The 22,734-nt window shown below is 36.7% G+C and overlaps 1 pseudogene; it reads right to left on the reverse strand.

The window, feature by feature from the left end:
* Positions 1-21,579: 21,579 nt before the first annotated feature.
* LOC140634860 (DNA-3-methyladenine glycosylase pseudogene) lies at positions 21,580-22,423 on the reverse strand (annotated as a pseudogene).
* Between the last annotated feature and the right edge of the window lie 311 nt (positions 22,424-22,734).

Consider the following 22,734-nt stretch of genomic DNA (forward strand, 5'->3'; position numbering starts at 1 on the left):
GGTGGCTCAGTGTTTGAGTGTCTGAGTGTCTGCCTTTGCTTCAGGTAGTGATCCCAGGGTCCTAGGATTGAGTCCTATGTCAGGTCTCCCGCAGGGAGTCTGCTTCTCCCTCTGTCTATGTCTCTGCCTCTCTCTGTGTCTCTCATGAATAAATAAAATCTTAAAAAAAATTTATAGCATGATTTATATTAATCCATTTATTCATTTATCATTATTGTATTATTTTTATTACTTTAATTCCAGAGGATACAAAGAAGTAAGACACTTCTTATTCTGGAGAACCTATATGACTTTTAAAAAATGCACAATTTATGTTTAGGCTGTGATATATCTTTTAAGTGAGAGCAAGAAATAGCTCCGCAAAGATACCCACATCTTAGTTTGTGTTTCACTTTCATGGTGATTTTTTTTTCAAGTGAAGATGGTGAGAAATGTTTTCAGGCCAAGGGAATAATATGATTCAAGTCACAGAGGTATGAAGGTATATGATATGCTCAGAAAACAACAAAATTTCAGTGTAGCTGTAGAATAGAATTTATTGCAAAAAAAAAAAAAAAAAAAAATGAGAGTGGAGTCTGGATGTGTAGCTGGAGCCAGATGGAGATAGGCATTATATGACCTCTAAGAAACTCACATTTTGGCCTTGTGTCAAAAAGAAAACCTTTGAAGTTTTATTTGTTTGAACCCAAATCAAAAAGTACTTTCTTCTCTAATGATTATGAAAGCCCAGAAAGATAGCCATTGGTGGTATTGCTTTGTATCTTCCCAATTTATACAAAGAAATAGAGAGATAATAGAAGATCCCAAGTTCACTGTCTCTGAGTACAGTTGTGTTAGAACTACATGGTTCCACTGCTTCCTATTTGTAATTGAGTAGATGGGGGTAAACATGCAAAAAATCAGATATATAAGATATATGTAATATAGCAAATATATAGGTATAGCTTAAAGATATCTATCTACAAAAATACATAAAGTATAATTATAGTTATACAGGAGAGAGCTACTGCTTCAAGCTGGAGAAATCAGAGTACAGTTTGTAGAGAAAGTAACATACAAATAAAGGCTGATTCATAACTGTGCAGATTATTTGTGGAGGGCTCACACCAATGTATTTTAAATTGCTTTGCATGTATACTGCTGAGGAAATAAAGCCTTACTATCCAATGAATGGTCAAGTTTATCCTCTGCAACTGATGTTTTAAAATTTAAGAATTAAGTCTCAGATTGTACTCATGCAAAGCTACTCATTACTTACTCTTTAGAATCCACACTTACAAACTAACCTGTACAATCTCACCATTTATGGATGAGGGATTATGAGTTACTCAGGGTTACATAGTCAGTGACAGGAATAGGAATTCTTTAAATTATGCCATTGTATCCATTTAGAGCCCCTTTAAAAGGGATTATAAAATCCATTAAAATAAAAAGAAAGGGTAGCAAGTAAAACGGGTCTAACTATTGTTAAAGGTACTTTTTTTAAAAGGTTACAAACTTTTTTATACATATATAATATGTTTATATATCCACGATAGTGTTAAACTCATTACATTAATGAATAACCAGAAGATGGCAAAACTGGCCTAAGAAGCATTGAGAAGGCAGGTGTTCATGAGCAGATTAGCAAAGAAATGTTAAAATAAGATAGGTGAATTTGATAGAAAACTGGTTACAACAAACTATAATTCGGGGATTTATCTGTTCTACTATAATGAAATTATTTGCATCTCTACGAGACAAAAGTCTTCAAATTAACCTTTGCTCCAGTGGAGTTGTAAAACAGCCTAGCCATTGTTTAGTTGATCAAAGGTACAAGCCCAGCACTGAGGGAATATCCAGTAATCTTTTCCTATTTTTAAGTTCCAGATGTTTTTTTTCTCACAGCGATTTTTAAAGCTCCTTAACTTTGACCCCAGTTATCCTCTTTGAAGATTACATAAATATCTTGATTTATCTCTAGTGCAGAACCTTTCAAATATAAATATCCATCATTCTGGAAACAAATAATGTTGAAAGGCCACAGACTCAAGTTTTATTTTCTTGGATCTTAATGCTGTTATAAGAATCACAGCTCGAGCAAACTGTGTTTGGGAACTTGTTAAAATAAATCATTTCTTCTGCATTTTTATTTAGTCAGAAGGCTGAAGACAGATCTCCAACAAACAAGCATAAGGAATAAGGTGGAACTAGCTGAGTTTCCTTTAAATAAGAATTATCTTACTATTTCAAGGTGGACTGAAGAAGAGGCTATGAGTTGCTTCAATTATAATATGCACTTTGAAACCGCAGATCACCTTCACCTCATTCATTCACCAATATACTAGCAATTAAAGAAATTGCTAAAAGCTACTTGTGAAAAGTTAACATTTATAAGAAATTTTATCATACCTTAATGAGAATGTTTCAAAATGGTGGCAAATGATATTCACTGTGTATTTGACACCTTCAGTCACCTACCTGGTGGCATTTCCATATTTCAGTCTCCTCAGCCTTTCTCAGAAGAAGATGAAACTATTTTCTCCTGCCAGATGTGGAGCAACACCAAAACAACTAATGAAATAGTTTGGAGATGGGTGTTTTTGAACAATAGTGTCATTCCTCTGTAACTGATGTTCTGAAATTTAAGTAAAATATCAAATCTCAAGTCCTACCCATGGGAAACTACTTATGACTTACACTTTAGAATATGCCCTTACATAGTGAGGATATTCTTTAAAATAGAATATTTAAATATTAAATAATATTAGATAATATATATAGATAATATAGATATAGATCTATATATATCTATATCTATATCTATATATATATAGATATATATATATATATCTATCTATATATATATATATATCTATATATATCTATATATATATCTATATATATCTATATCTATATATAGATAATATTAAATAATATTAGATATTATTTAAAACAGAATATTCTTTAAAAGAACACCATTCAAGAAAAAATATAAATAACTATAATGTAAGCTCCATGAAAGCATGGATTTTTGTCTGTTTAGTTCTCTGTTGTATCCCTAACATCTAAACACTTAAATAAGAATTATTTTACTGTTTCTCCTATCACTGTGAAGCAAAAATAATTTTTAATTAGATTAAAAAATTATTATTTTACTGTTTCTTAGGTGCCTGGCACATAGTAGACACTCTTAAAATATTTTTAAAAAATATATCACATTCATTTCAAGATTCAGTTTCATCCAATATGTAAAATTCAATGTAAATACATAGTGGGTCAATATGTAAAATGTAGAACAATGTAAAATGTCCACTGAGCACCTTATATCAAATAATAGGCATCTAATATCAGAACGTTATATACATATGATAACTATACTTTAATATAAATTAATAAGTTAATGTAAATTATAAGTTAAATTAATATATTTAACGCCATTTTAATGATCAGTGGCTCCATTGTATTGATCACAGTAAAATATTTCTTGGGATATTTCACAGTGGAACTAAGTAAATTGTTAGATCTTCAACCAATGCAAAGACAGGGAGGCAGATGAGGGCCATACTAGAGCATAAAGATTAAATATTTGAATAATTTTTGCAAATACAAGACAGAATAAATAGCCCAGTCATATGATTTTCTAAATCTAAATTATTTAGGTCAACTGAAATTTATTTGATCACAAACACTTTCATTGACAAATTTATATACATGTTAAAATGTTTTCTCCATAATTTTTATTCTCAAATATTCCACCTTCTGCTGCTCTCCATAGTAATGAAGAAAGAGTAGTTCTACAGACTTACATGAAAGCCAAACAACAGTGGAGGAGACAAAGACGGAATTTTAATGGGAACTTCACTATTTAGAAGACTTTGAGGTATGCTAACTTGAATGCAGAATTAATGACCATCTAGCGCCAAACTGCCAAAAAGTGTCTGACTTTGATTTCATAGGTGAAAAGGCCAGAATTATACAAGACAAAGTACTGAGGGTGACACAAGCACCCACAGTTAACTTTCTAAACGACAATAAATTTCATAAGTTTATCAGTCTAAACAATATTTATTCCTAAGACTAACGTGAGCCATTGATTCCTGCTTAATTTAGCTCTGGTTTCTCATTTTATTTTGAACAGAACATCTATACCTTTTTTTTTAGAGTGAAAGAATGAGAGCACACATGCATGAACAGGGGAAGGAAAGACAGAGGGAGAGGGAGAGAGAGAGAGAAAATCTTAAGCAGGCTCCATGTTTAGCCCAGAGCCAGCTGTAGGGCTCAATCTCATGACCCTAAGATCATGACCCGAGCTGAAATCAAGAGTTGGATGCTTAACTGACTGAACCACACAGGTGTCGCCCCCACTTTTTTACTTATTTTTCAAGTGTCCCCAAACTCTGGAAATCCCAACGGTGTGTTGGCAGCTTTTCTATGCTGTTATTTAACTAAGAGTGGTGGAGTCTGCAACCTCTCAGCCTGCCAGGGATTGGGCACTCTTTCTCTTCAGATATGGTATTGTGACTGCCACCAGGTCTGAGACACTTAGTGCTTTGGTTTATTAAGCCTAGCCAGACAAAAAACAGCACTAGGCAATAATATGTTGGGCAAATATTTTCATATTACATAAGACCTTGATTATCTTTGTGAGGTCTTTCCCACTCTAATTTATTATACCTATTCTTACTCAGAAAAACAGCACAGTAATACAAGTACAAGCAGTAGATTTCTCTGCAGAAAATCCAGGATTCTTTTTCTTCTTTTCTGTTTTTTTTTCTTTTTTTTCTATTTTTTTTTTGCAACTAGTAGAAGGCTCTGTGGCCAAAGTTACTCATTAATTTCTCTGATACTGCAGAATCTAAATCTGTCAAATCTGTTTAAAATCCTTTTAGTATGATTAGTGATTATATAAGAATAAAATTTTCTTAATAAGCCCCAGATTTTCATTGCTTCAATGAAATTTTTAAATAAAATATCCCATCTTTTAGCCTCTTTAACATATCTGAAAAATAGAGGCCAATTTTTACACGAAGTTGAGATATGTCAGTTTCCTAAATGCATGGCCATGGAGGTTTATGGCTTCTTAACTTCTTAAAACATTTTTAAAAGAGATAGAGAATACAAGACAAAGGGGTTTTTATATATTTGGTAGATTTTATTTCTTTAAAATATTCTACTTAATTCATATTTCTATTTCAGTTTATTTGGTATGTTAGGGAATGATGGCTAGAGATAAGGGGGAAAATACCCTTTATTCACTGTGTGGGCCTTAGGTAATTAATTATAAGGCAGTGAATTAACATTTCAAATTCAATAGAAATCAGTCTAAATCAGTCTTATGAGGTTGCTCTCTTTGTAATAATGTTTATTAATATTCTGATACTCCCTCACTGCTTTTTCAGCTGCTACAAGTATAGTTTCTTTTGTTTCAAATGTGTTTAATAGAGACCATTCAATTAATTACATAGGAAGGGTGGATAAGAAAAGCCTTACCGGGACAAATTTGGTCACTACCTTCTATGAGCAACATGATAATATTTGCTTTTTTATGATTGAGACAACTAGGAGTGATTATACCTAATCCTATCTGTTTGTTTCTTAACTTGGGGAACTTGGGGAACAGAGGAGTACCTCTGTTCTAGAAGTGAATTATTAAATAGCATGCATGCATTTTTATATATATAGAAAAAAGGATAAAATTGCTTTGCAAATTGTATACTTTTGTTGATATGCTATGGATATATAGATATACAGATATATAGATATAGATATATTGATATTGGAGGAGGTGGATAAGATGACAAAGGAAGAGGTGGATAGATGGACAAGGCCCTAAGTCCTAAAAACCATGACCCGTGCTGAACAAAAAAACTTGAGACAATTTATTGTACCCAGTTCTTCTCATATGAAGAGTAAACTTGTAAGTAGCAGCTGCTTTCAAAGACCTGTGGCCTGAAAATACAATATTCTCCAAGGGTCTACTGCCATCTCAAAATTTTTTTAATTAGAGTAGTTCCATAATACTCTACAATCTTTTTCTATTGAAATGATCTGAAATTTTTATTAGAAACAATTGAAATTATAATTAAAAACTGAATTAATTCATTTTAAATGTATAGGCTGACTTGTCTGAGCCATACTCATTTTATTTAGGTTTAGAAATATTTATTTATTGGCTTACTTAAAAAAATACAGAAAAGCAACAAAAAACTAATTACCCTACTCTTGAATATTCCTTACTTTTGTACTAAGGAATGGCACATGGATAATCTAGAAAACTCCCTATTTTTTCTTTCCATCTTAGTGCTAGAATTTTTCTTTGTTTTTATTTTCTTGTCTCTATTGTTAGTACTTCTAACAAATACAGATACATATCAGACTGGTCCCTGTGCAAATAGACAAAACCCATCCTGTCATTATATGGAAGACATAACTAGATTTCTATGTAGATTTCTTTTCAATTTTCAACTATTGCAACTAAGAATAAAATCATTATCAACCCTTTTTTCTCTATTTGCACATATTTAGAAGAAAAACCCATTTATCTTAAAGTGATATTTATTCAACAATCTGTCTACAACAATGAAAACTCATGTTTGACTTACTGGAAAAAAAATATTTTCAAGGCTAAGTTGCAAAAATTTCATATTTTGGTCAAATCTTGTAACCTGGAATCATGAAGACATACTGTGAGAAAGCACTGCAAGTTTGTAATTTTATGTATACTTTATCTGATTCATCTCCAGATTCGATGAATAGAACCAGTGGCCAAGATTGTCTTGTAATCATAACATTGACATAAAGGCTGCCAGAAAGTAAATGTTAGTTTAATCTTTACACGGAAAAGAGGCAAATAACACCTCTCTTAACTAAGCTTTAAGTGAAAGCCATGGTAGGAGAAGAGAAAGGACATAAGGAAATGCTTTATGTCAACTATAATAGAAGTAATACAAGAGGTAATACAGGAAGTGTTAAAAAAGAAAACCTCAGGCCCAAAATAGAGTCACTTAAGGTAACCTCACATCAGCAAACCAAGACTTTATACCTAACCTAACTGCAGTTTCAACTTCTCCAGCAATATGACAATTTCCTTGTTAGCACTAGGAGATAAGCTACTGAAAAGCTCCTTCAGTTCCCCTTAAGAGGGCAACCTTGCCTAAAATAATGCATTCTTTACCAATTTCCCTTTTTCCACTCCCTCTCTTCCTTTAAAAGCCTTTCCTATTCTGCAAGACCAAGGAGTTCCTTTTTTGTTTGCTAAATAGGATGCTGCCCAAATCTTGAATTGATGAATAAAGCCAATTCAATCTTTAAATTTACCTACTTATTTCCAGATAAGATGGAGTAAGATGTATGCTTTACTCTCTCTTACCTACTGATAACAGCTACACAACTTCTGCAACATGCATTGATCTCTGTTGGGAGAGGTTGAGAAGTCAAAATCAGCAAATAGATAAGGAAAGAATCCTGGAACTTGAGGTACCATTGAATTCAGCAAGTTTACCATTTTATTTTTCTCTAGTAATTCCCAAGGAGTAAGTACTGTGGTATAGAGAGTTCCAGATGCCTTCCATCTCTGGCTTAAGGAACTGCAAAGGAGACTGCTAACATGCAGTATAGAAATCTACTATTTTACTCCTTCTCTTCTCCATTCTCTAATGTCGGAGACCCCACAAAATCTTTGAATTGCTCAGTAGAGGGAGATAACTAGAGCCACAAGTTTCTGACTAGAGGATAGAAAAATGATATCCCATGAACCAGAAAGTAACTGGGAAATTACAGAGAAGGAGAAACTCAGGGAAGTATCTTCATAGAGATATTTACAGGGCAGCCCCGGTGGTGCAGCAGTTTAGCGCCGCCTGCAGCCCAGGGCGTGATCTGGAGACCCTGGATCGAGTCCCACGTCAGGCTCTCTGCATGGAGCCTGCTTCTCCCTCTGCCTGTGTCTCTGCCTCTCTCTTTGCATCTCTATGAATAAATAAATAAAATCTTAAAAAAAAAAAAAAAGAGAGAGAGAGAGATTTACCAACTTTAAAACTCAACCTGGAGCTGTATATGGATGGATCTGAGGTTTTGATTAGCACCCAGAAAACCTCTCTGAGAATAAACTAATGGGTAGACCACCACTGTGTGCCAACTGACCAGTGGACTGGTCTAAAGAGATAGATACTCAAAATTCTACAGACTTTGAGTTGATGTTAGAATCAAGGCCCACAGAAAGCACGTTGGATCTTAAAGCCTAAATCCAAGTGAGTTGACTATGGATTAAAAAATATCAACATTTTCCATAGGATTTAAGTTAGATGTGGCATTTCATAACATAATACTAAAATTTGCCAGAACATAACTCTAAACTACTCAGAGTACAAAGAACCACGAAGATTTCAACTCTCTACTATCACACTCTCTTAATAAGTTTAGCTTTATAATGAGTTTTAAAACTAGATTATGTTAGCTCTCCATGATTGTTGTTTTTCAAAGTTCTTCTATATTTTAGATCTTTTGCATTTCTGTATGAAATTTATAACTAGTTAAATAAATCTTACAGTAATTCTCCTGGGATTTTAATACGCATTACATTTAATCTACAGATTGTTTGGGGGAAGAATTTACATTTTTCCTATGTTGAACATCCAATCCATGTAGGTTTTGTTTTGTTGCATTAATAATATAGTATAAGTATTCTTAAGTAGGGTATACTTATAGCATTCAGCATCTAACAAAATATTTTGTTAGATTTATTTCATTATGTTCATTTTGTCATAACTATTAAGAATGTTAGCAGTATTGAATCTTCTGACCTGTGAATAATATATATTTCTCCTTTCTTTAGACCTTTAATTTTTCTCAACAATATTTTGTAGGTTTCATTGTGCAGACTTTGCACATGTTTTTTGTCAGATATTGTCATATTTCTAAGTATTTGGTGCTTAGTGTTTTCAATATGTCATGAGAATTATTTGTATGCTACTATAAATGAGATTTAAAATTTTCCATTTCTAATTATTTGTTGTTAATGTATAAAATATGATTGATTTTCAATATTGATCTTGTAGCCTATGATTTGCTATAATTACTTATTAGTCCTAGTCATTTTAAAAAATTCAAATGAATTTTCTATAAGAAATTCTATAGTTTATGAATAAAACAATTTGATATCTTCCTTTCATTTTCTTCCACTCTTATTTTATTTACTTATTGTACTGACTCGCTCTATCAGTGTAATTAAGAAGATGTAAAATTGGAATTCTTGGATTCTTCCTTATCTTACAAGAGAAAGTAATAAAGCTTTCACCATCAAGTGTGATTTAGCAGTAGGATTTTTGTAAATGACTTTTATAAGGCTGACGCCCTTTCTCAATTTTTTAAAATCTTATTTTGCCATGAGGTTCTAGCATAAAAGAGTATAAGATTTTGTCAAATATTTTTCCTATATCGAATGAGATGATTATATGATTATTCCTTTTGGGTTTTCTAATACTGGGAATTGCATTGATTAGCATTTAAATGATAAGCCTTTTCTGATATACTTTAATTCATAAGGAAGGATTTTGTATTTTGCTTTTAAGATGTATTATTCTGACCCACAGTAGCATTTAGTTTAGGGCTAATTTTTCCCTCCTGCTAAGGCAAAGTCTTTATGAATCATCTACCTTGTGAACCATGAGGTTTTCCTACCTGCCTGGTGAGAACTAGGCACTATTCTAGCCTCTGTATGGGTGCTGGGGATTACTTTGTCTAATTCTCTTAAATGGTTCTTTATAAGCCTCAATTTGTTTTCACAAATGCAATCAGTACTTTCCTGAATACCAAGGACTACCTTCTCAGGATCTCTAGTTACCTCTTTGTACAGATCTCTTCATCACTGTGGGTTCATCATAGATTCCTTGGCCCACTGCAATGTAATTTCATCTCCTTAAATTGAGAATTCTGCCAAGCTCTGCCTGGGTTATTCCTCACTCTGCCAAGGTCTACAAACTCTTTCAAGCCATTAAGTAATAGAAATTGGAGAACTCACTTCCTTTGTTTCTCATCTTCCAGGGTTCACTGCTCCTTGTTGCCTAATATTCATTATCTTGAAAAGCAGAGATTTGTATGTTTATCTCTTTCTCTCTCTTTCTCTCTCTCTCTACCTTTGTCTCTCTTCCTTATGTTTTCTCTCTGGTTTGTTTTCATGAAGGAGTGTAAATTCAGACTGTGTTATTCCATTTTTGCCACAGTTCTAAGTAATCAGGACTTTTAAATAATATAGGGAAGAGAAGATGGGCTAAACACCCCGAGGCAAAGAGACTTTATGTAGCATTTTACTGTAAAAAGTAAATGTAGTCAAGGAATAGCCTTTTACAGAGTCAAGAGGTTTGTTGCTAATGTACTAAATTGAATACTGCTGCTTTTGTAGACTATGAGGAATTGACATAATTAGAGTAGCCTTACATCGATGGAAAGATTTCATCAACAATGCAAAGGAACTAAGCTAAATGACCATGAGTACTTAAACTGTGTTCTTTATTGTGAGTTCATTTTGCCCAGTTTTTAGTATTATATTATTTCACAAAATACTTATATCAAAATATTAGAGGATATAACTACTGCTTATGTCCTCTTTGAACTTTACCATCATATACTAAACAGCATTGGTATTTACTAGTGACTGCTTAGTAATCTCATGTCTTTTGTGTTTAGGTGTTGAACACACAATACTCAAAATTGAAATCAGACCATTTTAAATATAGAATTCTACAAACATGAACTACCTGGAGGCTGGCAGAAAAACAAATGCAAAATCCCATTCAGGGCCCAACTGACCTTTGCTGTTACTTACTTAACAAAATATTTCAAAGAAATTCAAGACTGACCTTTCTGCACCACATCTTGTGGCTGCATTTCTGCTCAACGAGCTAATCAGCAAGTGTCATTGTTCTGGGAACCTGGGAGAGGGAGAAAGGAAAAAAAAATTTGTATAGTAAAGACAGGGACAACACAGAATAGGAAGAAGAAAGTGAGTATCAGGTAAATAGCTATGCGATAGAATATATCTAAGTAGATATTCAGTTTTTTAAATATTTTATTTATTTATTTATTCATGAGAGACACACACAGAGAGAAAGAGAGGCAGAGACACAGACAGAGGGAGAAACAAGCTCCTCACAGGGAACTGATACGGGACTGGCTGCCCAGACCCAGGATCATGCCCTGAGCTGAAGGCAGATGCTCAACTGCTGAGCTACCCAGGCATCCCTCTAAGCAGATATTCTTATTAGAACCTTTAGAACCTTTATAACATTTATTCCACTCAAACTTTCTAATCTTTTTTTCTCCTCTCAACATGTGAACATGGTGCTGTAGAGGTTATTTTGGCCATATTTTTGAAGTCAAAAGAGAATGAAATTACCAAACTTGACAAAGAGGAGTTTCAGAAAAGTGAGACCTAAAGTAACATTTTTTGGAATGGAGAAATGGAATCATTTTAACTGTTCTTGTCTAACTCTTTTTCATTCTGTTCTAAAGATTCATGAGTAATAAGTAGAATAATTCATTATTCACCATAAATAATGACTACAATTATTCTTTATTTTCCCTCTTGATCCTCATATATACCAGAACAGTGACCATATCAGATTCATCCTATGAACTAATTTAGGGAGAATTAGTTACCTAATAATTCTCACAAATCATCAAGCTTCCTGGGATCATAAAAATCCCATTGTCTTTGTACTTAGCCTCTCTTTGTTTTACCACAGTCTCCAGCAACTCTTCTCTGTCATTTTGTTTCAAATTACATTTACTAATATAGGTGCTTACACAATTTTGTCACTTCATGTTTCCTGATTTTAAATATTAAATGCTTGGATACCTGATGAAATAGAAAAATGGCTTATTATGCACTCAATTCAGATCATGAACATAATTTCTTTTTTTAAAAAAAGATTTTATTTATTTATTCATGAGAGACACAGAAAGAGAAGCAGAGACATAGGCAGAGGGAGAAGCAGGCTCCCCACAAGGAGCCTGATGTGAGACTCGATCCCCAGACCTGGGATCACACCCCCAGGCGAGGGCAGATGCTCAACCTCTGAGCCACCCAGACATCCCATGAACATAATTTCATCTGAAAAATTCAAAACACCTGTATATCTACTTATTCTTTTGTTGTTGTTTTTACTTTTCGGAACACAGATTTTCTTCTAATTGTAACCTGTTATTAGCTTTGTTTAAAAATCATGGTGGATATTTGGAAACTTGCAAGTTTATCTCTCCTGAATTTTTGGTGTTCTGTGTATCCAGAGATCAATCAATAAGCAAATAATTAAATATAAGTTAAATAGTAAATGTGTCAGACATTGATTGTCCCAGGTGCTGGAATATACAAAAAGAACAAAATATATGATCTTTAAAAAAAGATTTTATTTACTTATTTGAGAGAGAGAAAGAGAAAGAGAAAGAGAGCACACGCACATCCACAGTTGGGGGAAGGAAGAGAGGGAGAAGCAGGCTCCTGGCTGAGCAAGGGCCCTACTTGGGGCTCAGTCCCAGGACCCTGGGATCATGTCCTGAGCCAAAGGCAGATGCTCAACTGACTGAGCCATCCAGATACCCCTAGAAATATATGATTTTTATCCTTTAAGAAGTATTAGACTGTTATTTAATACTTGAGTTGTATCTTAGTTATTGAGGGTTTTTTGTTTTGTTTTGTTTTGTGTCGTTTTGTGTCGTTTTGTTTTGTTTTGCCTAATCCTGACAAGATGGAGAGGTTGGGGAGGAGCAGTGCCCTCCAGGTAGCATAAACAGCATTAAAAAAGGTGTATACCTGCAAGCCTCTGCTTGCAAGAACTGGGGTAAATGTGGCTAGGCAGAGAAAGGATGACTGGAAAGTTAGAGACATAATTTTTAATACACTAAAGAGTTAACAATTCTTGCCATATAATAGACAATGGTAAAAAGGCATGGGTAGAAGGAAATTGATTGGAATGAAATTAAGAAGTATTAATCCAGTATATTGGCTGATTGGATATGGAGTGCAGGGAGAGGGAGAAATGTGGGACAATTCCCAAGTATATGGTATAGATAATCAAGAGGATGATGATTAGATTAAATTAGATGAAGTTAAAACCTCATTTAAGGGAAGATGTTGACTTCAGCATGTTCAACTTGAGTTGACAATAAAGTCTACAAGAGAAAATGCCCCACAGATGTTTGACAAAAAAATTAAGCTCCCAATTGCAATAAGCAACTGTTGGATTCAGTGACCAACTGACAGAGTTCTAGCCCCTTCTCTGTTTCCTAATAATTGAATAAGTCAGTAATGTTCTCTGAGCTTCAGTTTCTTCTGCAAAGAGAGTTGCAAAGATGGTATTAAATCAAAGAATGTATTCATAGGAAGAAAATTAACAAAAATATAATAGGATAAAGTTATTCAGTAAATATTTTTTGAGGATCCGTGGATTTTGTTATTTTTGTTTGGGATAGTCACAAACAAAAAATCCTGCTATCAAGGAATTTATAATTTCATCAGAAAAGTTAGACAATAAGCAAGAAGTGACTACTGATATATCAAGAGTGATAAATGCTGAGAAGAAAAAAAGCAGAATAAAGTGGCTCCCTAGTGATGGGTGGAGGAAGATTTTTTTGTAGGATAATCAGGAGACCTAAAGGAATGAAGGAGCAGGCTATGTGTGTATTGGGGCAAGGGTGCTCCCCGTGGAGGAAATAGCAACCCTGAAGAAACCCTGAGTGGGGAACATTCTTATTTTGTGTTTTGCTCTAAGTGAAATGAGAGTCATCAGAAACTGGAAGAGATAAATGACATAATCTGTCTTTAGTTTTAAATAGTTTATTCTAGCATCTGTGTGGTTCACAGACTATACAGTGACAAGGATGTAGCCAAGAGACAAATTGTTCTTGGTGAAAACGAAACTTGGTTTACAGTGAAAAGAGTGAGATAATGAGAAAGAACAGACTTTTGGATATATGTTAAAGATAAAACCTACATGATTTTCTGATTAAACTGATACGTTTAATCAGAAATATATTTAAGAGAATGTTTAAGAGAAACATAAAAACCAACCAGGGTCCCATATCTATGGCCAAAGGAATTGAATTTAGAAAGTGGTATTACAGAGTTGGGGAGGAGAGAAGAGTAGCAGCTTTGGGCAGGATGGATTATTGTGTTTGAGAAGTTTGAGATACCCATATATTAACCAAATAGAGAATCTGTAGACAGTTGGATATATGGGTCTAGAATTCAGAGGAATAAACAAGTAGGGGAATCCAAAACCAGGATGTGTTAGTGTTGTTGAAAGCATACAAAGACATGGGACTGGGAGATGCATGTTTTCAGATTCCACTGAGAAACGTCATAATGCCTGGAATGAATATGAAGATATATATTGTTTCTGGAGAAGATAACAATGTGATAATCTTATTTTTATCCTAGATTACAAAACATGTTTAGGAGGGAGGGGCAAGATGGCAGAAGAGTAGGTAGGGGTCCTCAACTCACCTGGTCTCACAAATTTGCCTAGATTACTTTCAAAACATTGTGAACACCTACAAATTCAAACTAAGATTTAAAGAGAGAGCAGCTGGAATGCTACTGAGAGAAAAGTTTTCACTTCTAACAAGATAGGAAGGTGAAAAAAAATTAAAAAGAATAAAGTGGGGAAGGGGAACCGCAAATAGCAGGGCTAAAGCAGAATGGTGAAAGGCTCTGGGGCAGGAAAGTCCAGCCGGGAGAAGTAAGAACTTTAAAAATCCAAGCCAATGTTTTCCCTGATGGAAAAGTGCTTAGCAGGGAAATCAAGCAGAATTACAGGAGGGGCAGGGAAGCCTCAAGATTCCTAGAGTCACTATAAGAGGAGGGGAGCCTAGGGGAAAGCTCACTGCAAACCATGGTCCAATATTGGTAAAGGACTGGAGTGCTGCAGCCCTCCAGGGCATTTGGGAGAAGCCAGTTGGTTAGGTGGGCCAGTCTGGAGCTGCCTTTACTCTAGAGGCTGGCAACAGAAGGAGGTTGCTGTACCCCATTCCCTTTGGGAGAGGTGGTCCCCAGGAGCACAGGTCCTGTGACACAGGGCTCTGGATCTCAGGGCACCCAAGCAGACAAAGCTGGCAATCCTTCTTTCCCCCTGGGATAGGCAGAAGCAGGGAGGGCCCTGGAAAATGAGAACTCCCCTGTTGATGTGCACCCAGCAAGCTGTGCGGATCAGTGCACCTGCGCCTGCCCCAGGGAGCATCTAGTCCCGTGTGGACTTGTAGGCTGCCATTAGTTACTCATGGGGAGCTCGACTCCAGAGCTGGAAATCTCACCAGAGACATTTTAGTTTTTCCTCTTTGTTTCACCTTGTGCCTGGGAGTGTGAGACCTCTAGGAAACAAAGGCCTCACAGGAAAACAGCTCATACTGAGCACCTGGCAAGGGGTGGAGTATCTCTGCCCAGGTGCAGACCCCTGAGAATCAGCCCCAGAAGAACTGCTGGAAGAACAAGGGAAAAGCCAGTTTATTGACCAAGTAGCACTGGAAAGCTCCAGGAGTGAGGGGGAAAAAGTATATAGAAGTAGAGGGTCCTTTCATTCTTTTTTTTTTTTCTTTTTCCATTACAACATGTTTTTATATCAGACTAAAAATTTCCAGTTTCCCACCTTAACTACAATATTTTACCATCTCTTCATTTTTGAGGTTTTTTTTCCTTTTTAACTTGCATATTTCTACAATTACATGTCTTAGATATATTTTTCACTTCTGGATTCCCTTCAACATATTCAATTTAATTTTGGTAGATATATAAGATATGGGTATTTGTTTTTTTGTTTTTTCTGCCTCATTTTGTTCTACAATTGAGGAATTAGTACCTTCTAAAACACGACCAATATACACCCAGAACCAAGTGGTACACTGTGTAGATTCATTCTGTGAGATTATATTGTCTTTTCCTTCCCACTCTGCACCCCCTCTTTTATCTTGTTCATGTTTTGGTGGTCAGTGTTGGGGCTTTATATAAGTATCGCTGGTTTATATAAATTTGGGATTGAGCATCTTCTGACATACAGAACAAAATACATTCAGAACCAAGAGGATAACCCTCTAGGACCCCTCAGATAGACTACATTCTCTCTCCACTATCACATCCTCACCACCACCATCCCCCTCTTTTTTTTTTTTTTCTTTTTCCTCTTTACTTTTTTCTTTTCGGTTTTTGGCTTTTATTTTTACTACTTTGTTTTAAAATTTGTTTTTAACTTTAGTGGTCCTTTGGTTTATTTTGTTCTCTTCTTCTTTTTCTTTTATTTTCTGGTCTCTGACCTCTTCAGAATCATCTAGGTTGTATTTTATTTAGGTTTTGTAGTTGATATTTTTGACTCAGCCTGCTCATACAGCCACTCTGCACTGGGAAAAATAACTAGAAGGAAGAATTCACCCAAAAGGAAGAAATGGAAACAGTACTCTCTGCCACAGAGTTATAGAATTTGGATTTCAGTACAATGTCAGAAATTCAAATCAGAAGTATAATTATAAAGCTACTTTATGCTCTAGAAAAAAGCATAAAGGACTCTAGAGACTTTGTTACTGCAGAATTGAGACCTAATCTGGCCAAAATTAAAAATAGATTAAATGAGATGCAATCCATACTGGATGTCCTAACTTCTAGCCTTAATGAGTTGGGAGAGTGACTTAGAAGACAAGTTGATGGTAAGAAAGGAATCTGAGAAAAAAAGAGAAAAACAGAGGAAATGCTTAGGGAAATAAATGATAGCTTGAGAAGGAAGAATATATGTCCTATTGAGATTCCAGAGAGGTTGAGACAGAGAGAGGACCACAAAGTATATTTAAACAAATCATACCTGATAACTTCCTAAATCTGGGAAAGGAAATAGGCATTCAGATCCAAGAGATAGAGAAGCCCTCTCCCCCCCAAAATCAATAAAAACAGTTCAACACCTCTACATTTAATAGTGAAACTTGCAAATTTCAAAGATAAAGATAAAATTCTTAAATCAGTAAGAGACAAGAGACTAAATGAGAAGAACATGCAACCAAGAATACTCTATCCAGCAAGGCTCTCATTCAGAATAGAAGGAGAGACAAAGAGCTTCCAAGATAGCCAGAAACTGGAAGAATATGTGGCCACCAAACAAGCTGTGCAAGAAATATTAAGGGGAATTCTGTAAAAGAAAGAGGAAGCCCAAAGAGGCAATCCACAAAAACGGACTGAATAGGTAATACAATGACACTAAATTCATATCTTTCAATAGTAACTCTGAACATGAATGGTCTAGATCCCATAAAAAGAGGCAGGGTTTTGGAATGGATAAAAAGCAAGACCCATCTATTTGCTGTCTCCAAGAAACTCACTTTAGACCTAAGGACACTCCAGCCTGAAAATGAAGGGGTGGAGAACCATTTACCATTCATGGTCCTCAAAAGAAAGCTGGGGTAGCACTCCTCATATCAGACAAATTAAAGTTTATCCCAAAGACTGTAGTAAGAGATGAAGAGGGACACTATATCATACTTAAAGGGTCTATCCAACAAGAAGATCTAACAATGATGAATATTTATGCCCCTAGTGTGAGAGCTGCCGAGTACATCAATTAATTAATAACCAAAGTAAAGACATACTTAGATAAAAATACAATAATAGTAAGAGACTTCAACACGGCACTTTCAGCAAATGACAGATATTCTAAACAGAACATCACCAAAGAAACAAGGGCCTTAAATGATACACTGGACCAAAAAGATTTCACAGATATATATAGAACTTTCCATCGAAATGCAATTGAATACACATTCTTCTTAAGTGCACATGGAACTTTCTCCAGAATACACCACATACTGGGTCACAAATCAGGTCTCAGCCGATACCAAAATATTGAGATTGTCCCCTGCATATTTTCAGACTGCAATGGTTTGAAACTAGAGCTTAATCACAAGAAGAAATTTGGAAGAAACTCAAACATATGGAGGCCTACTAAAAGATGAATGAGTCAACCAGGTAATAAGAGAAGAATTAAAAAGATTCATGGAAACTAATGAAAATGAAGATAGAACCATTCAAATTCTTTGGAATACAGCAAAAGCAGTCCTAAGAGAGAAATTCATCACAATACAAGCCTCCCTAAAAAAAATGGAAAAAACTCAAATATACAAGCTAACCTCGCACCTAAAAGAATTGGAGAAAGAACAGCAAGTAAAGCCTACACCAGGCAGAAGAGAGATAATAAAGACTCAAGCAGAACTCAATGAAATAGAGTCTAGAAGAACAGTAGAACAGATCAACAAAACGAGGAGCTGTTTCTTTGAAAGAATAAGATAGCTGAACCCCTAGCCAACCTTAAAAAAGAAAAGAGAAAAGACCCAAATTAATAAAATCATGAATGAGGGATGCCTGGGTGGCTTAGTGGTTGGACATCTGCCTTTGGCTCAGGATTTGACGCTGGGGTCCAGGATTGAGTCCTACATCAGGCTACCTGCATGGAGCCTCTGTCTCTCTCTCTTTCTGTGTCTCTCATAAATCAATAAATCAATAAATCAATAAAATCATTAAAAAAATAAAGTAAAATTACAAATGAAAAAGAAGAGATCACCACCAATACCAAGAAAATACCACGATTTTAAAAACATATAATGAGCAGCTATATGGCAAAAACTAGGCAATCTGGAAGAAATGGATGCATTTCAAATTATCAAAACTGGACAGGAAAAAATAGAAAGCATGAACAGGCCAATACCCCACAAGGAAATTGAAGCAGTCATCAAAAACGTCCCAAGACACAAAAGTCCAGGGTCAGATGGCTTCCCAGGGGAATTCTATCAAACCTTTAAAGAAGAAATAATACCTATTCTACTAAAGCTTTTTGGAAGGATAGAAAGGGGGGAATACTAGCAAACTCCTTTTAAGAGGCCAACATTACCTTGATTCCAAAAACAAACAAATACCCCACCAAAAAGAATTATGATGATGAACATGGATGCAAAAATTCTCACCAAGATATTAGCCAATAAGATCCAATGATACATTTAGAGGATTATTCACCATGACCAAATTGGATTTATCCCTGGGATGCAAGGTTGGTTCAACACTCGTAAAACAATCAACATGATACATCAACATCAACAAGAGAAAAAAAAAAAAGAAACCATATGATCCCCTCAATAGATGCAGAGAAAGCATTTGACAAAATACAGCATCCATTCCTGAGGAAAACTCTTCAAAGTGTAGGGATAGAGGGAACATTCCTCAATATCTTAAAAGCCATTTATGCACAGCCCACAGTGAATATCTTTCTTTTTTTTTAAGATTTTATTTATTTATTCATGATAGACAGAGAGAGAGAGAGAGAGAGAGAGAGAGAGAGGCAGAGACACAGGCAGAGGGAGAAGCAGGCTCCATGCTGGGAGCCTGATGTAGGACTCCATCCCGGGACTCCAGGATCACACCCTGGGACAAGGCAGGCAGCAAACTGCTGAGCCACCCAGGGATCCCCTCGAAGATCATTCTTAATAGGGAAAAACTGAGAGCCTTTCCCCTAAGATCAGGAAAACAACAGGGATGTTCACTCTCATCACTATTATTCAACATAGTACTAGAAGTCCTAGCCTCAGCAACCAGACAACAAAAAGAAATAGAAGGTATTCAAATGGGCAAAGAAGAAGTCAAACTCTCCCTCTTCACAGATGACATGATACTGTACATATAAAATCCAAGATGTTCCACTCCAAGATTGCTAGAACTCATACAGCAATTCAGCAATGTGGCAGGTTAGAAAATCAATGCACAAAAATCAGTGGCATTTCTATACACTAACAATGATGCTGAAGAAAGAGAAATTAAGGAATCAATCCCATTTACAATTGCACCCAAAAGCATAAGATACCTAGGAATAAACCTAACCAAAGAGGTAAAGGATCTATACCCTAAAAACTACAGAACACTTCTGAAAGAAATTGAGGAAGACACAAAGAGATGGAAAAACATTCCATGCTGTGGATTAAAAGAATAAATATTGTGAAAATGTCTATGCTACTCAGGGCAATTTACACATTCAGTGCACCCTATCAAAATACCATGGACTTTCTTCACAGAGTTGGAACAAATCATCTTAAGATTTGTGTGGAATCAGAAAAGACCCTGAATAGTCAGAGGAACATTGAAAAAAGCAAACAAACAAACAAACAAACAAACCGAGCTGGGGGCATCACAATGACGGATTTCAAGTTGTACTACAAGGCTGTAATCCTCAAGACACAGTGTGGTACTGGCACAAAAACAGACACATTGATCAATGGAACCTAATAGAGAACCCAGAAATGGGCCCTCAACTCTATGGTCAACTAATATTCGACAAAGTAGGAAAGACTATCCACTGGAAAAAGGACAGTCTATTCGATAAATGGTGCTGGGAAAATTGGACATCCACATGCAGAAGAATGAAACTAGACCACTCTCTTGCACCATACACAAAGATAAACTCAAAATGGATGAAAGATCTAAATGTGAGACAAGAGTCCATCAAAATCCTAGAGGAGACCACAGGCAACACCCTTTTTGAACTCAGCCACAGTAACTTCTTGCAAGATACATCCACGAAGGCAAAAGAAACAAAAGCAAAAATGAACTATTGGGACTTCATCAAGATAAGAAGCTTTTGCACAGCAAAGGATACAGTCAACAAAACTAAAAGACAACCTACAGAATGGGAGAAGATATTTGCAAATGACCTATCAGATAAAGGGCTAGTTTCCAAGATCTATAAAGAACTTAATTAAACTCAACACCCAAGAAACAAAACATCCAATCATGAAATGGGCAGAAGACATGAACAGAAATTTCACCAAAGAAGACATAGACATGGCCAACAAGCACATGAGAAAATGCTCCACATCACTTGCCATCAGGGAAACACTAATCAAGACCACTATGGGATACCACCTCACAGCAGTAAGAATGGTGAAAATTAACAAGATGGGAAACCACAAATGTTGGAGAGAATGTGGAGAAAGGGCAACCCTCTTACACTGTTGGTGGGAATGTGAACTGGTGTAGCCACTCTGGAAAACTGTGTGGAGGTTCCTCAAAGAGTTAAAAATAGATCTGCCCTACGACCCAGCAACTGCACTGTTGGGGATTTACACCAAAGATACAGATGCAGTGAAACGCCAGGACACCTGCACCCCGATGTTTCTAGTAGCAATGTCCACAATAGCCAAACTGTGGAAGGAGCCTTGGTGTCCATCGAGAGACGAATGGATAAAAAAGATGTCGTCTATATATATATAATGGAATATTACTCAGCCATCAGAAGAGACAAATAAATACCCACCATTTGCTTTGATGTGGATGGAACTGGAGGGTATTATGCTGAGTGAAGTCAGTCAATCGGAGAAGGACAATCATCATATGGTTTCACTCATATGGGGAATATAAGAAATAGTGCAAGGGATTATAAGGGAAAGGAGGGGAACTGAGTGGGAAAACGTAGAGAGGGAGACAAACTATGAGAGACCCTTAACTCTGGGAAACAAAGGGTTGCAGAAGGGTGTTGTTGTCTTTGTTTTGTTTTGTTTTGTTTTTTTCTAGACATACAGTGTTTATTTGGTTGTTAAAAAATTAAAAAGCCTGGTTGGAGGAGGCCGTCGCTCAGGCCTGTGCGTTCTGCTCCCCGGCTCTGTCTACCACGCTGAGCCAGGGGCTGCCCCGTAGGTAAAAGCCCAGGGGCTTCCGGGCCCACTCTCCCGCGTGTCCAATGCCCACTCTGGCTGCTGCCACCACGGCTGGCTCGCCGCGCCCGGCGGACTGCGCTCCAGCCACACCGCTCGGTCCTCGGCCAGGTCCCGCTGGTCGAAGCTCTTGTCGATGGCCAGGGCCTGGCACAGCTTGGAGGGGCCACTGCACAGCTCGCGGTCCTTGTGGCTCGGCCTGTGGCGCCCTTGCGGAGGGTGCTGCGGAGCTGCCGCTTGGTCTCCAGGCCCCCCAGGGGCTCCAGCGCTCGCAGGAGGACGCACGCCCCATCCCCTTGGCTGGAGACGTTCATGCAGAAGTACGTGCCATAGATGATGTACACATACAGAGTTCCTGGCTTCATGAACATGCCACGGCTGCGGGGGATCTGCCGGCCACCCCCAGAGTGGGCAGCTTCATCCTCTGGCCCCAGATATGCCCCTGTCTCCACAATGCGGCCACGGAGCTCTGTGCCATCGTCAAGTCACCGGACTAGGACCTGTCCCAGAAATGCCGCGCCAGGGGGACGGCAGGCTGGTCAAAGAAGTCCGATCCCAGCTGCGCAGAGTGGCTCTTTGGGCCGGAGAAATAGATGCTGCCCCGCGGGCCCAGGGTTGCCGGCGGCCCCAAGCAGGGCACCCCAGGGGACGGCGTCTGGGCCTTGCCCCCCCGGCTCTCACGGTCTGCCTCCAACACTCGCTGCCTTTTTTGGCCCGTCCTGCGGGTGGGGGGTTGGGAGTAATTGGGTGACAGTCACTGTGGAGGGCACTTGATGGGATGAGCACTGGGTATAATATTATATGTTGGCAAATCAAGCTGAAATAAAAACAAATGAAAAAAACTTGTTTAAAATACAAAGAAATTTGCATACTATGACTGCTAGCCTGCCAAGAAACTGCAAGATGGTTTGGCAAGTTATCTAGATGAAGGGCAGATGCCAATATTTTATTTTGATCCTTCAAAAAATAATCAAACGTGAATTTTATCTGAGTGTAGAATGAATGTAAAACATTTGGATTATTTTTTCCTCTTTTAGT

Source organism: Canis lupus, chromosome 6 (genome assembly GCF_048164855.1).
Source record: "Canis lupus baileyi chromosome 6, mCanLup2.hap1, whole genome shotgun sequence".
Taxonomy (NCBI): domain Eukaryota; kingdom Metazoa; phylum Chordata; class Mammalia; order Carnivora; family Canidae; genus Canis; species Canis lupus.